Source organism: Symphalangus syndactylus, chromosome 9 (assembly GCF_028878055.3).
Source record: "Symphalangus syndactylus isolate Jambi chromosome 9, NHGRI_mSymSyn1-v2.1_pri, whole genome shotgun sequence".
Classification (NCBI taxonomy): Eukaryota; Metazoa; Chordata; class Mammalia; order Primates; family Hylobatidae; genus Symphalangus; species Symphalangus syndactylus.
The window spans coordinates 123,712,474-123,726,253 of record NC_072431.2 but is presented as its reverse complement, the minus strand read 5'-3'; the positions used below and the strand labels follow the sequence as shown (position 1 = coordinate 123,726,253).

At 42.4% G+C, this 13,780-nt stretch overlaps 1 long non-coding RNA gene across 1 annotated transcript; it reads left to right on the top strand.

Moving 5' to 3' along the window:
* Nucleotides 1–5,361: 5,361 nt before the first annotated feature.
* Nucleotides 5,362–12,870, top strand: LOC134731387 (uncharacterized). The gene is made up of 3 exons (XR_010113610.1): nt 5,362–5,423; nt 5,993–6,106; nt 12,698–12,870. It is a non-coding gene; the product is annotated as an uncharacterized lncRNA (long non-coding RNA).
* Nucleotides 12,871–13,780: the final 910 nt, after the last annotated feature.

Below are 13,780 nucleotides of genomic sequence, written 5' to 3'. Positions count from 1 at the left end.
AAGAGAGCCCTCATGATCTAATCATCTCCCAAAGACCCCGCCTTTAATACCATCACCTTGGTGATTTGCTATTAACACATACATTTTGAGGCAAGGTCACAAACATTTAGACAACAGCAGACTGGTAATTTGAGTTACTCTTTATATACCTAGTAGTAGTAGCAGCAGCAGTAGTGGTCATCATCAGTCTTTTTATTTTCTAGTTCATTATAGCTCTGTGTGTTTTATATGAATGGCATATTTGGACGAATAGATAAATGTACAGACTCATATTTAGTTATGTACATATTTGTTGTTTAGATATAAAAATGTGTACAGAAATTTCATCTATTTTGAAGCACTTTAAAAGATTTTAGTACATAGTCTATAGGTGTGTACTGTTCAATTTATCTTTACTAGAAAAAGAATGTGTTGATTTAAAGTGGGTTTAGATTGAGAATATGAACATTTGATATGCAAAAGTAGCACTGTGTATGGTATGTTAAGGACAAAGGAACGTCTGTCTGGTGCTGCTTCTCACCAGGAGGTCCCATGCTTGGTCAGGCACGCACCCACAGGGAGGGGAGAGGTGACAGAGGCTCTGGGTTTGTGACCACAGAATGCAGAGGACCTGACTCATTTCCCTTCCCGCGCTGTAGGCCATGGTTTGTGGTGGCGGCTCACCACGCTGGCCAGGAGCTTGCCTCTCCTACCATTCCCACTCCATGTGATCGCTTCCCAAGGTGCCAACTCCTGGCTTTCCATCTGGGGAACGCAGACATTTTTTCAAGAGGGTGGAGGGAAAATCAACATGAAGATTAATGGACTTCAAAGCAGAAAGAGAATGGAAATACTGGAAACCTTTGCCTGTGATTCAGCATTCAGGGGCACAAGAATACACTGGAGACAATGAAGAAGAGCCAAGTCGAGTCTGGGGCCAGAGGTTTGAGTTTAAGAAATCACTTAGAGACCTCACCTTAGGCAACATGGCCATGAAAACAGTGGTTGAATGTTGCCCATTTTCTCTTCTTTCTTGAATGCTGGTTGGGGGCTTAGGTTTAAGGTGAATTTTATGTTTAGGAGCATTCATTTGAAAATAGGTTTTTCACCCTGCATTTGTAAAAATAGCTTCTCCCAACTAGAACACCAATGCATGTTCCACATATGTGGGCATTCTATGGGATAACATGCTGCTAAATACTACACAAAAGTAAGTTATTAATCTCATTTTAACTAGCACAGGAAATTTTTAGTGACTAGTAAATCCAATATTTCACACCTGAAAAACTTGAAAGAATATTCAGTAAAAATCTAACAACATATGGTAAGTTGTATATATACCAACCAGCAGATACACTCTTCACTGTAGACGTTGGCAATAATCTAGCCAGACTAGGGTCACAGTGTTTACTGTGATATGCTAAATTACCTGAATCTGTTGCACCCTGATTTCTCTCCAAAAAACCAAGTTGTTCATGGTCAGGGAGCTGCTTCCTCAATTGGATCTCTATAGGGCTTTAGGGAAATCGAATGGCCAGTTAAGCTAATCACGGGTGTGAATTCCTTATGGGCCCCCTGAGACAGCCCAGAGAACGCATTTCCCAGCTGCCAGAGGTACACTGAATCATAAGATGTAACCACTTCCTGAGGGGTCGATAGGATTCCCTGGCTGCCAAACAGGGCCATTTTTGATGAGGCTCAACTAAGGGGAACATGTTGAGATGGGGTAGCTACTGTACACCATGGTCTGTGAGCATGCCCTCCACCCCAGGGCTCTGTGGGATGTGGCAGCCCCCAGGATCCAGCTGTACAGGCAGCCCCCAGAGCAGGGCAGGGACCGAGCTTGCCCTTCCTCAGTTCCCACTGCTTACTCTCCAGCAGGGGAGCACGGCCAGTGCTGCTCAACTCACAAAATGGTGCCAAACGGGCCCTGAGAGAAACATGTTCAAAGGCATTTTTGTCTAGGAATGCATCCGTGCCGAGGAAGGGAATGTTATGCATGACATGCATGGATGGGCTTTCAACCCACCCAAGTCCAAACCTCATTTGCTCTCTGTGAGAGAGGAAGGTGGCAGGAGAGGAAGCCAAGTGGGCAGGATGCTGCCAACATTCAAGCGGGAAGGGCCCTGCTCTGGAATGAGCACGCTGGCAGAGGAATGCATTTTAGAAATGTTGTGGTGAGTGAGACACCAAAGTTTATTTTAAAACGAAAGATTTATGAAAATAGCCTGATACCTGAGGGTAAAAAAAAGACAAGAGTTGAAATAGATGCTGGTCTGCAAGCTTGGATGATGTGGAACATAAGAGAGCAATGTGGAGGACTGGCAGGGAGGAGAAGGGCCACTGGCCATGGGCGAGAGGCCAAGAAGAGAGTTCAGGGAGGGCAGCAGAGGGCATAGGTGGCCAGTCTGGGATCTGGCTTCTCTCCTGCTTCCACATTCGTTTCCCTGACCTGGGAATGTTTTCTCATCTGTACAGCGAAGTAGGGACCGAGACACATTGTTGCAAAGCACAGATACCCAGCTTGGCTCCAAGGAGCGGAGAACTTTGTTTTTTAGAGACAGGGTCTTGCTCTATTGCCCAGGCTGGAGTACAGCACCATCATAGCTCATAGCAGCCTCAAACTCCTGGGCTCGAGTGATCCTCCCACCTAGGCCTCCCAAAGTGCTGGGATTTCAGGCATAAGCCACCATGCCTGGCCAACAAGGAACTTCTTGTAAGGATAAGGATTAGCTCCTAGAACCTGAGGAAAGGGTGAGAATCAAGGCAGCTGTAGGGATTTGGCAAAACAGGGACAAATACGCGGGCTCTCCAGGGCCTGGATTCCAGGTTTAATGAGCTCTAAACGTCTTCTGTCTTAGTGCAGCTCCTCCGCAAGATCCACAGTCTTAGGAGGGCAATTCCAGCTGGTTTAGCGTGGGCCACATTCTCACCTGCTGGCCAGAGGAGGGCACCCAAACCATGAGCCAGGGAGGAGAGGTTCCCGGAAGAGGACTGAGGGAACTGGAGCTGGACAAACAGAAACACCAGTGTCCGCTGTGCAGGGCTTGGATAAAACCACGAGCAGGCATCATCTCAATACCACAGTCATGGAAGCAAGGGAAGGCTCTAGTATGTGTCTGATACTGCTGCTTTGTATGTGTTATTACAGGGGTCCCCAACCCCTGGGCCACGAACTGGTACCAGTCCGTGGTCTGTTAGGAAATGGGCTGCACAGCAGGAGGTGAGTGGCAGGAGAGTGATGGACGCTTCATCTGTACTTACAGCCACTCTCCATCGCTCACATTACGGCCCGAGCTCCACCTCCTATCAGAACAGCAGCGGCATTAGATTCTCATAGGAGCGCAAGCCCTGTTGTAAACTGCGCATGCATGGGATCTGGGTTGCGTTCCTTATGAGAATCTAATGCTTGATGATCTGTCTCTGTCTTCCTTCACCCCCAGATGGGATGGCCTAGTTGCAGGAAAACAAGCTCAGGGCTCCCACTGATTATACATTATGGTGAGTTGTATAATTATTTCATTATATATTACAATGTAACAATAATAGAAAACCTAGCACAATAAATCTAATGCACTTGAACCATCCCGAAACCATCCCCTTACGCCCCACCCCCTGTCTGTGGAAAAACTGTCTTAGACAAAACCAGTCCCTGGTGCCAAAAAGGTTGGGGATGCTGTGTTACTGTATTAACCTCCCACAGTGTTCCCGAGAAAGAGAAAACCAAGGACAGAGAGACTCAGGAAATTGTCTAGGTTCTCCCAGCATCCCACACTAAGATCGGGTGGCAGGGCCCCAAGGGCAGGTGTGCCTCCTGGTTACCAGTGGTGCCCACACAGGGAGCTCAAGGGAGGAGGGGAGTGGAATGGTGTCTTCCAGCCTGAGGCTGCCCCAGAATTCTGCATGCTTCGTGTATGCACAACAGAATTTGTTCACCTAAGCTTCTTAATATAAGTTTGAAGATCAAGTGCTTATCTCATATCTTACATATTTTCAGGAATGCTGGAAGAGGGGAAACATGCCACCTAGTAGCATTTCTCGAAAGAATTACCTGAGGGAAGGAAGCAACAACGTGCACTGACAGGTGCTAGGTTCAGTCACTGGCTTTGGGTTGCCGCAGAGCCCTCTGTTTCTGTAGCAAGAGGCGTGACTTCAGTTGTGTTGGAGTTCCCACCATTGGCGTCTATCAGCCTTCCTTATGAAGAGATGCAAAGATTTAATGGTTTCAGAAGGGAGGCCACCTAATTTGACACACATTTGACACACACATTTGACACATTCTCCACATTCTTGTACTAGAATAATAGTAGGCTGGTGAGATGGCATTTTCAACGGGTGGTAAACTGCCCTTTTTACCTCATTGTGGGAAGGGAGATCTCACACATTTTTTCCACTGTAATTTGATTTCAGCTGAGAACAACTGCAGGAGACACTGTTGGGAGTGCAACCAAGGTTCAATGTGGAGGTCATTACTGGAATTAGATGTTTCAGTGCATGTGACATAGTTGAGTTCTCTTGAACGCCTCAAGGAAGCCTCCTGTCGTAGTTTTGTCCATCAGAATGGACAAGGGGCCAGTGTTCTCACCACTGTGATGGACACTGCCCCAATCTTGGGGGACAGGTGGCTTGAGTGTTTTGGAAAGCTAATATAGCCTGAGACTTTATCTACCAAAGCTTCCCTGGATCTCAGATTGGCACTACAGTCATGTTTTTCATGCTGTGGGCTTTATTCTCCAGAGTTTATACATGTGGAGTCCTCCATTTGGTTTTCAAATTTTCTGGGCCCAAGGGTTAACTTGGAGAGTGGGGTCTGTCCTCCCCTATCCCCAGGCCAAACTTAATAAATGCACAATTGAGAAGAAACATAGTACACTTGATATGTCAACACAGTTTCAAATTGAGTCTGCCAGCCCCCATCTTTCAACCAGATGGCCACCCCTAAGACCTTTGACGACTCCGTTAGTAGGGCTGAATCGAATGAATTATATACTGAGACTGAAGAAAACTTAGGTAAAGCAGTATTTTGTAAGGGAACTGTTTTCTTCGCTCCCAGGTTTTGACTGCAGCTCTCAGCTAATTCAGATATCTGTTTATAATAGCATTTGGAGAGATCCTTCAAATTCGGTCTTAAAAACAAAAAGAACATACTAAGAAAGAATCCACAGGAGGATTTGAACTACATATATGTTAATACATAATTAACATGGACATTATTAGATATAAAAAACTAACACAGTGGATCCCTTTAAAAAACTTTCGATTCTTTCCCCCTAAATCTCTTATGTGGTTATGTCTAAGAGAATTGTCTTCTTTTTTTGTGGGGTGTGCTTTCTCTTAATTTAACACGCAAGCTCATAGATTACTTCCTGTCCTAGGATCTGTGGCTAATGTCACCACCTGTGACAGAGCTCTTATTTATGAACTGAAGAACATTCTCCATCTTGGTATGTATGCTAATTCAAAATCCACTCCAAGTTCCAAGCATTTATGATGACTTCTAAAAGAGATTACTTTCCTCCAGCATTCTTTGCTTACTGCCTGCTTCTAGTTACTTATTTCTCCAGGAAAGATTTACCTTTCTTTCAGCATGGCCTTCTAGCTTTCTGGCTCTCTGAACATTTTCTCCCTGCTGCCTCTGTGTGTTTCATTCTCCCCTTACTGAAGATTAGAAGAGAGGGTTGATATTTGTCTCAACAAATATTTATTCAATATCCACTATGTCAGTCACTGGGCTAGGTGTTGTGTGGAAGAGTAACTTACACATTTGATCAGAGTTGAAAATAAATTCTACTGCTATGCAGAAACAGGCTCACCTTGATGTTTCCTGTGAAACACTATCAACACCTTCCCTGGTTACAACAGCTGACTCTTACCTTTAATAATTTTGTGCCCACAGCTGGGGGCACGCAATCATTGATGGCATAGCTTTATACAAGAGAAGTGTTGAAGACAAGTTATTGATTTCAGGGATACTAATTATTTCCTCTAATGATCACTTCTTCCCTTCCTCTAGGCCCTCTTGCCAGAAAAGTTCTCTCGCCACAGACCAACAGGAAGTTCCCTAAGTACTGTGAGACTTTGTCTCTGCCTATAGCTGGCTGCATTGGACATGGATTCCTGGCCCAAGGTGAGAAAGACACAGAAACTACGTTAGTTGTCTTGGGAACATGAATTGGAAAGGCAAGTATTTGTGAATGCTGAGACCTACATTTTGTGGTTTCCATAATGGCCCAAGAACAGCCCAAAAAGCCATCAGCACAGAGAGACAGAAAAGAAATTTCTTGGCCGGGCATGGTGGCCCACGCCTGTAATCCCGGCACTTTGGGAGGCCGAAGCAGGTGGATCACGAGGTCAGGAGATCAAGACAATCCTAGCTAACACGGTGAAACCCCATCTCTACTAAAAATACAAAAAATTAGCCGAGCGTGGTGACAGGTGCCTGTAGTCCCAGCTACTCGGGAGGCTGAGGCAGGAGAATGGCGTGAACCCAGGAGGCGGAGCTTTCAGTGAATGGAGATCGTGCCACTGCACTCCAGCCTGGGCCACAGAGCGAGACTCCATCTCAAAACAAACAAACAAAAAACTAATTTACCTATCTTAACTAGCACCAAAAAAGTCTCTCAATTGTCAACCAAGAATTCTGAACCAAGAATCCATTGCCTTACTTGGGTTTGAGGTTTGAATTTACACTATAGATGTGGTCTAGGAATATCTGAGATGAGATATTGACATAAAAATGTGATTCTATACTATTCAGCCATAAAAAAGAATGAAATACTGTCATTCACAGCAACATGGATGAGCGTGGGGGACGTGATGTTAAGTGAAATAAGTCAGGCACAGAAAGACAAATACTGCATGTTTTCATTTGTGGGAGCTGAAAAAGTTGTGCTCATAGAAGTAAAGAGTAGAATGCTAGGATGGGGGATGAAGAGGAAATGATGGCTATGGATACAAAATTACAGCTAGATAGAAGAATAAGTTCTAATGTTCTATAGCATTGTAGGTTAACCATAGTTAATAATTTATTGTATATTTTTCAAATAGCTAGAAGAGAGGATTTTGAATGTTCTCAACACAGAGAAATGATGTGTTTGAGGTGATGAATATTCTATTTACCCTGAATTGATCATTACATATTGTACACATATATGAAGATGCCACTCTGTACTCAATAAATATGTACAATTATCACATGTCAATTAAAAATAAATATATGGATGAATAAATGTGATTCTAGGCCATGATGCCATGCAATTATGAACCAGGCACAAAACTCTCCAGTAGGTCACAACCTCAACCCAGACCACACAAGATCTCCTGAATAGAGAAAGCTCCACTGAAGATGATCTCAGCTTCCAAAATTATGAAGCATATTAGGTAATGGTTTCCCATGAGAGAGAGCCAGTGGATAGAATACACAGCGAGATCAGATCCCCAGGCACTTCAGATAATAAACGTATTACATAAAGACTATAAGTAGGTTTAAAATGATTCAAAGCATAAAATTAGGAATTGAAAACATAATAAATTATGACAATATATAAGGTACCATGAAAAAATAAAAGAGATTTGAAAAAGAAACAAATGAAATTTCTAAAAGTAATAAATATAGTCATCAATTTTAACAGATTAGACATGGTTAAAGAAAAAAGTGGTAAACTGGAAGAGATTTAATTCCAATTCAGAATGCATCACAAAAACATAAACATGTGAGGGAGTAACTAAAGATATGGAGGAAAGAATGAGAAAGAATAAGAGTTTAGAAGTAGAAATAGAAAATGAGAAGAAATATTCAGAGAGAAAAAAGACTGAGAATTTTTTTACAATGTCTAAAAGATAAATATCATGAGATTCAGGGTACAGTAAGTCATGAGCTGAATAAGTAAGTGTGAATTCAAACTTCAAGTCCACTATAATGAAATTGCAAAATACTGATGCCAAAAAGTTCTTAAAGCAATCAAGATTTTTTTTGTAGGAAATATAATTAGGCTGCAGATTTCTTAACAGCAACAACAGAAATTAAAAGTCAAAAGATGACTTACACAAAGCACTAGGAAAAATCACTATCGGTTTGCAATTATATAGCCAGCTAAACTATTACTCAACAACACATATAAAATTAAGGTTTTGTTTGGTTTTGGTCACCAAAAGTGTAAAGTAATTGCTAAGAGATTTATTTCAAGTAGAAGGAAATTGAACTAAAAGGGAAGGGATGAGCTCTAAGAGGGGAAGTTAAATTTAAACAAGCATTGTCTATAGAAGTTAATAATGTTGACGGATTTTAAGGGTATAAAAGTGAAAATGAGATATTTGACAACAATAATAGATAAAATGGGTGGGAGATGTTTGGAGCTCTGAAGATTGATAGGTAAGTAGAGATTACATTTTGTACTTTTCAAAGTCAAGTCTGTGTGTTAAAAATGTAAGGGTAACATCTAAAACATCTGTATGTGTATACAGAAATACAAATAAGACTGATAATTACCAAATCAGTAGAATAGGAAAAGAGGAAATAAAGAAATTGGAATCAATCCCACTGAAAGTTTGGAAAAAAGAAAGCAAAGATCATATATAGCAAAGTAAATACAAAGCTCAAACTAAGATGGCAGAAATAAACCCTAAAAAATGTTAATGAACTAAATGTATCTGTTAAAACACAGAGATTGTTAACTTGGATGAAAAAATTAAAATCTATGTGGTTTTATAAGAGAAAATATGAGGGCAAAGAAAAGAACAAAAACAGAAAAAAAAAATAGAAAAAGACCTATCAGGCAAAAAAAAAAAAAAAAAAAAAGGCTGAATATAGTTACACTTATGCCAGACTAAAGGGCAAAATTCATGATTACTGATAAAGGTTGTTATAAAAAATGTAACACTTCTAGTATATATATAATATGATAGTCTCAAAACTTGAAGTCCCAAGAAGAACTGTGAAATTATAATCATAGTAGATGTTTTAACACATCTGTCTCAGGAAAGTAAAGCTGACTTTAAAAATTAGTGAGGAAGACTTTTCAACAAGTCATTATGGGAATGATAATGACAGTTGTCCAAATAGTGCTTCTGGTTCCAGCTCAGTGAGGTTCAGGGTCCTTCTTAGGCAAACTTTCCGTAGTAAACTCCTATGGGGAGGAGGGAGCAGAATTCTCTGACCTTTGCTGTCACCTGTGCAGGACTCCCTCATGTGGCTGAGGCCCCTATTCCAGCCTTGACTCAGGGAGGGGGTGATTTTGGCATGTGAGTACTGCTGTTATGTAACTTGGCTACGATTTTTTTCCTTCTGCTTTTTAAGTTAGTGCAAGCTATTGTGGCCTCAAGATTCTTTGCACACAGCTGAGGCTGCAGAAAGTCACATGCGTTAGTTAGAATGCAGGCTAAATGGCTGTCACAAAGACATGGAAGAATACAGTGGCTCAGAGGAGGCTGATTATTTCTCCTCACAGAACAGTCTAAGTTCCCTGCAGGTCGGTAGTCCCAGGAAGGTAGGTGGCGCTGTTCCATAAACTCGTCTAGCCTCCTTCTGTTGTGCTACTCCAGTAGCCCCTAAGGTTGTCCTCTTCCTCATTCTTACGTCTGCGTCCTAGCCCATTTGAAAGGCAAGCAGCTACTTTAAAAATATGTGACCCAGAAATTTGCACACATTACTCCCACTCATGTCCCTTTCCTTGGAAATCATCACTCAGTCACATGGCCCCCCTGAGCTACATGGGTGTCTGGGAAATACCATCTCCAGCCAGGCAGCCATCTTCCTTGCTTCTGTGTGTGTGTGTAATAGGGTGGGGGCTGGAGGTGGAGGTGTGTTCATTCTATTGCCAGAAGGAAGGAGATTGGACCGGATAACAGAAGAAAATGAGCAGTGTCTGCCACAGCATACAGACTTATTTCTAATCATCGCCTACTCATTACATGTGAGGGACACTGGAACCTTTCAGAATCTCAGTTTCATCATCTAGAAAACTGCACCTCACAGAGTTGTTATTAATGGCAATCAAGATGAAGGGAGGGAAGGTGAGGGCCAGCTGGGTGCCCTGTTACCACCTCACTCCACAGTCCCTCCTCTGCGTAGCACAAAGGCCCCTAGCCAGACGCATACTCCACCACAGAGCCACAGGCACCGTGTTGGAGGCTGGCCAACGCTTTGCCCAGTCCTGCCTCTGTTCCTGGAGCCCCTCTTTCCTTATCTTGATCCCCCCACTTCTCCCTCCTGCACCTCCCCAGTGAAGGGATTCTGCAGATTGATGGACTGTCATCTAGAAGGTGGAGGCAGACCTCAGATTCCTGAGTTCTTGAAGGAAAGGGATTAATGAGCCCTCAGAGTTGTCTCTGGGCTGGAGCTCATCTCGGTGCCTGCTCCAGCTGGGACGGCCCACCGCAGAGAGAAAGGCAGGCGGCTGCGAAGCTTTGGTCATGCTGCCCCGTAGGTGACCTGTCAGGTTTTGTTTGTGATTGTTTGTGCCCAGTGGTGCAGGTCACACGCTGAGCTCCTCCCAGGAATTTGATTGTTTGCAGTTGTAAAGTGCAGGAGCTTGGATCTGTTCGAGCAGAGGGTTAAATCATAGAGTGTTTTACAAGAGCAGCTATAGGGAATGCCTTGTTTTCTCCTTATATGGCTATTTTTCTCAGTCCAGAATCCCAGGGTGTATTTTACGTGGTTGAAATACACAAATGGAGTAACAGTCTTAGCCAAACATGCTATGTGGCTTTAAAATTAACAAGCTTCTCTCTACTTCTGTACCCCAAACACACATTCACATGCACAGTTTCTGTTGAGACTCTGCAAAGATACTCTCTCTTTTTTTTTCAGCCAAAAATATTTGATTGGGGTGAATTTCTCCAATTCCCTTGCTTTATGCATAAGAAATATTTCTTTTCAGGAGAGGTGTTTGCAAGTGTGTGGGTCAAATCTAAGCATCAAGTTCTTAATGAGCAGCTACTGTGTGTGTAGCTAACTCTAGGGTATAAAGACAGAATTGGGTGCCCAACCTTAAAATATGGCAAGGAAAGATGTTTAATGAAAGTTCAAGATGACACTGGGCAAAGTAGCAGAAGGCAGCACTCGGTGAGTAAGCACATGCGCTTCCTTTGCCACAGGGGCTCAGAGGAAGGAGAAATCTGTTCAGATTGGTGTGTTCAGGACAGATTTCGTGGAAGAAGTGGAGGTTTCAGCTAGTCGGATTTGGCCAACTAGGTCAGTGGGAGTGGGGAGGCATTTGGGTGCAGGGAAAAGGCCTGAGAGAAAATGCAGAGGAAATAAAATGAAGAAGCTTTTAGAAGACAGCAAATAATCTGGTGTCTAGAGCAAATGGCTCATGCAAGAGAAAAGGAAGTTTAGGTGGGAAAGACAGGCTGAGGCTGGGAATGTTCTGTACAAGTCAGGCGAAGAAGCTGGGGTTTTTGTTTCATGGTAAAGGGAAGGCAATGAAGATTTTTTAGTACTTATTTTGATCTGAACCAGGTGTCTGAGTTCCAGGACTTCCAATAATTTATATTTCTGAAATGTTATTTTTTTTTTCTTTTAGCCTACCTTAGTGAATATCACTTAACCCAGAAAACTAGGATTGGATTAATTAATGGATAATATCATTTGGATATTGAAAATAAGAGGGCTTATCGAAATTTCCTTATTGGTGATTTTGTAAATGAGAAACACAGAGTTTAATATTGAATATAGTTCTTGGCCACACCTTCTGGAACACCAATTATGAACTCAGGTTTTGCAGGGAAAAGTTGAATGACCAACTTTCATTCTTTGTGGGCACAGGAGGAAATTTTGGAGAAAAAATTAGGCATTGGATTCAGATCCAGAAACACCATATTTTGAGCAAGTTTGGATGAAAATGTGCATTTTGGGGGCATTTTGGAGATAAAATCTGGCATGGGAATGATGTTCCCCAAAGCTCACTTTCTAAGTCTCATTCAATCTTCATTTTAGTTTTCTGTCAGAGATAAAGCTGAAATTATTGTGCATATTATAACTGCAAAGAAACTGCCAGGGAGTTTTAATGACTTTCCCAGACTCAGTCAGCTAGTTCATTGTGGAGCAAGACTCTTGCGAAGCTGGTGGGATCCAGGCAGCCTCTCTGGAATAGTAAGCTGGCAGTGGGCGGGCTCCAGTGTATTAGAGCGCAGACATATAGTCAAGGAGGCAACCAAATTAGACCAGAGAGCCTTTTGCAGCCAGGCAGGTGTGAGATGGTAATAAGGCAACTGGGAATGAGGCATGAAAGGGAAGGCCCTTATGAAGAGGATTATGAGGATTCTGGCCCGAGAGAAGAGGGCCCCATCAACCTAATAGGCAGCCTCTTGAGGCCAGGCGGCAGGGAGGGCTTCTGGGCAGGACCAGCTTCAGGAAAGACTCAATGATTGAAGGCGTTTTATTCCCCAGGGACCTTGAGGAAGTCACTTGATTTTTCTGAGCCTCAGCTTCTTCCTGTGCTAAATAAAGTGAATTATAACCCCTGAGGACAAAGCGTTAAGAGGATTAAATGAGAAGACTGGACGAAGCATCTAGCTCAGTCTCTGGGACACATTTGAGTTCAACACAGACTTTTTGAATGAGTGCCATCAGGAACTGTCAAGCTAGCAATGATATGGGGACCTGCGGTTTCTCTAGGGGTGAGGGTGGTAATGGGGTTTATGTCCAGGAACAAAAGAGAGGCTCTAAGGAAAAGTCTCTTGGAAAATAACTCTTTTTTTTTGTTTTCATTTCTAACAGTTCATTAAAGAAGATGAGGGAAACTAAACACACATGTACATGCACACCAGATAAACTGAATGCTTCTTTCTGCTGGGGACACGCTGTAGGTGAGCAAAGTGCACCAAGGACAAGGCGGCCACTGGTAGGTGCCCTTTGTAGGCCTATCAAGGATCATTTGAGGTGATGCTATTTTCCTGCTTTAAAATCTCCTTCTAAAATATTTAGTGCTTGCAGTGGGGAGTGCCCGGCTTCCAGGTTGCTTGCATAGGTATCAGGTGAGTGTTAAGCCAGGGAAGTGTGATGAGCCCAAGTCAGCATTGAAATATGCAAGGTCCAAGGATGCTGAAGCTAGAGAGGTTGGGGAAACAAACAGATACATATGGGTTCTATAGAATTGTTCACTATCATAGTACATATTATTTGCAAATGTTTATTGTAAAATCCATTGTGTAATACAACTCATTCTTGCCTCTGGAGAGTAAAATTTTTATTATATATTTTTGTGTTATTAATGCCATTAGTATATCCTTGTTCTTATATCTTGGATGACTGTTGTTAATTTATTATGACTGTATGATTTGTATTAGGGCGCTACATTACCAGCATTTATTTGGGGTGTTGAAAAGTTATAGATAAATTAGTTTTGTAAGAAAACTGAATCTTGGGGATGAGTACTGAAGCATGTAGAACCAGGCCAGTTATGAAGCAGATTTCATAAAACCATTCTCAGAAATAAAAATGTGTCCAAAAGCCCCACCACAATATTTGTTTTCCATGGTTCTTTTACACCTGCATGAAGTGGGCTCAGCACCAAAAGGGCCACATTTACCTGTGCCACTTCAAAAAGATCAAAGGGAATCCTTCTGAGGAGAGACTAGTAAGTCCCAATGCTGGAGGAGATCTGTGGATATCAGGCGTGGCTTTGTTCCTTACTACTTTTTTCTTGGACCTTTTCCTACAATAGTACTTTGTGGAACCTAAGCTATCTATCCATCTCACAGTAAATTTGAGAGAGATTTCAAAAAATCAAAGTACTGAATCTTACTACAGGGCCCTTAGGATGAGTCAAGATCTTGTTTGGGTTTCAAAGAAAAATTCAGT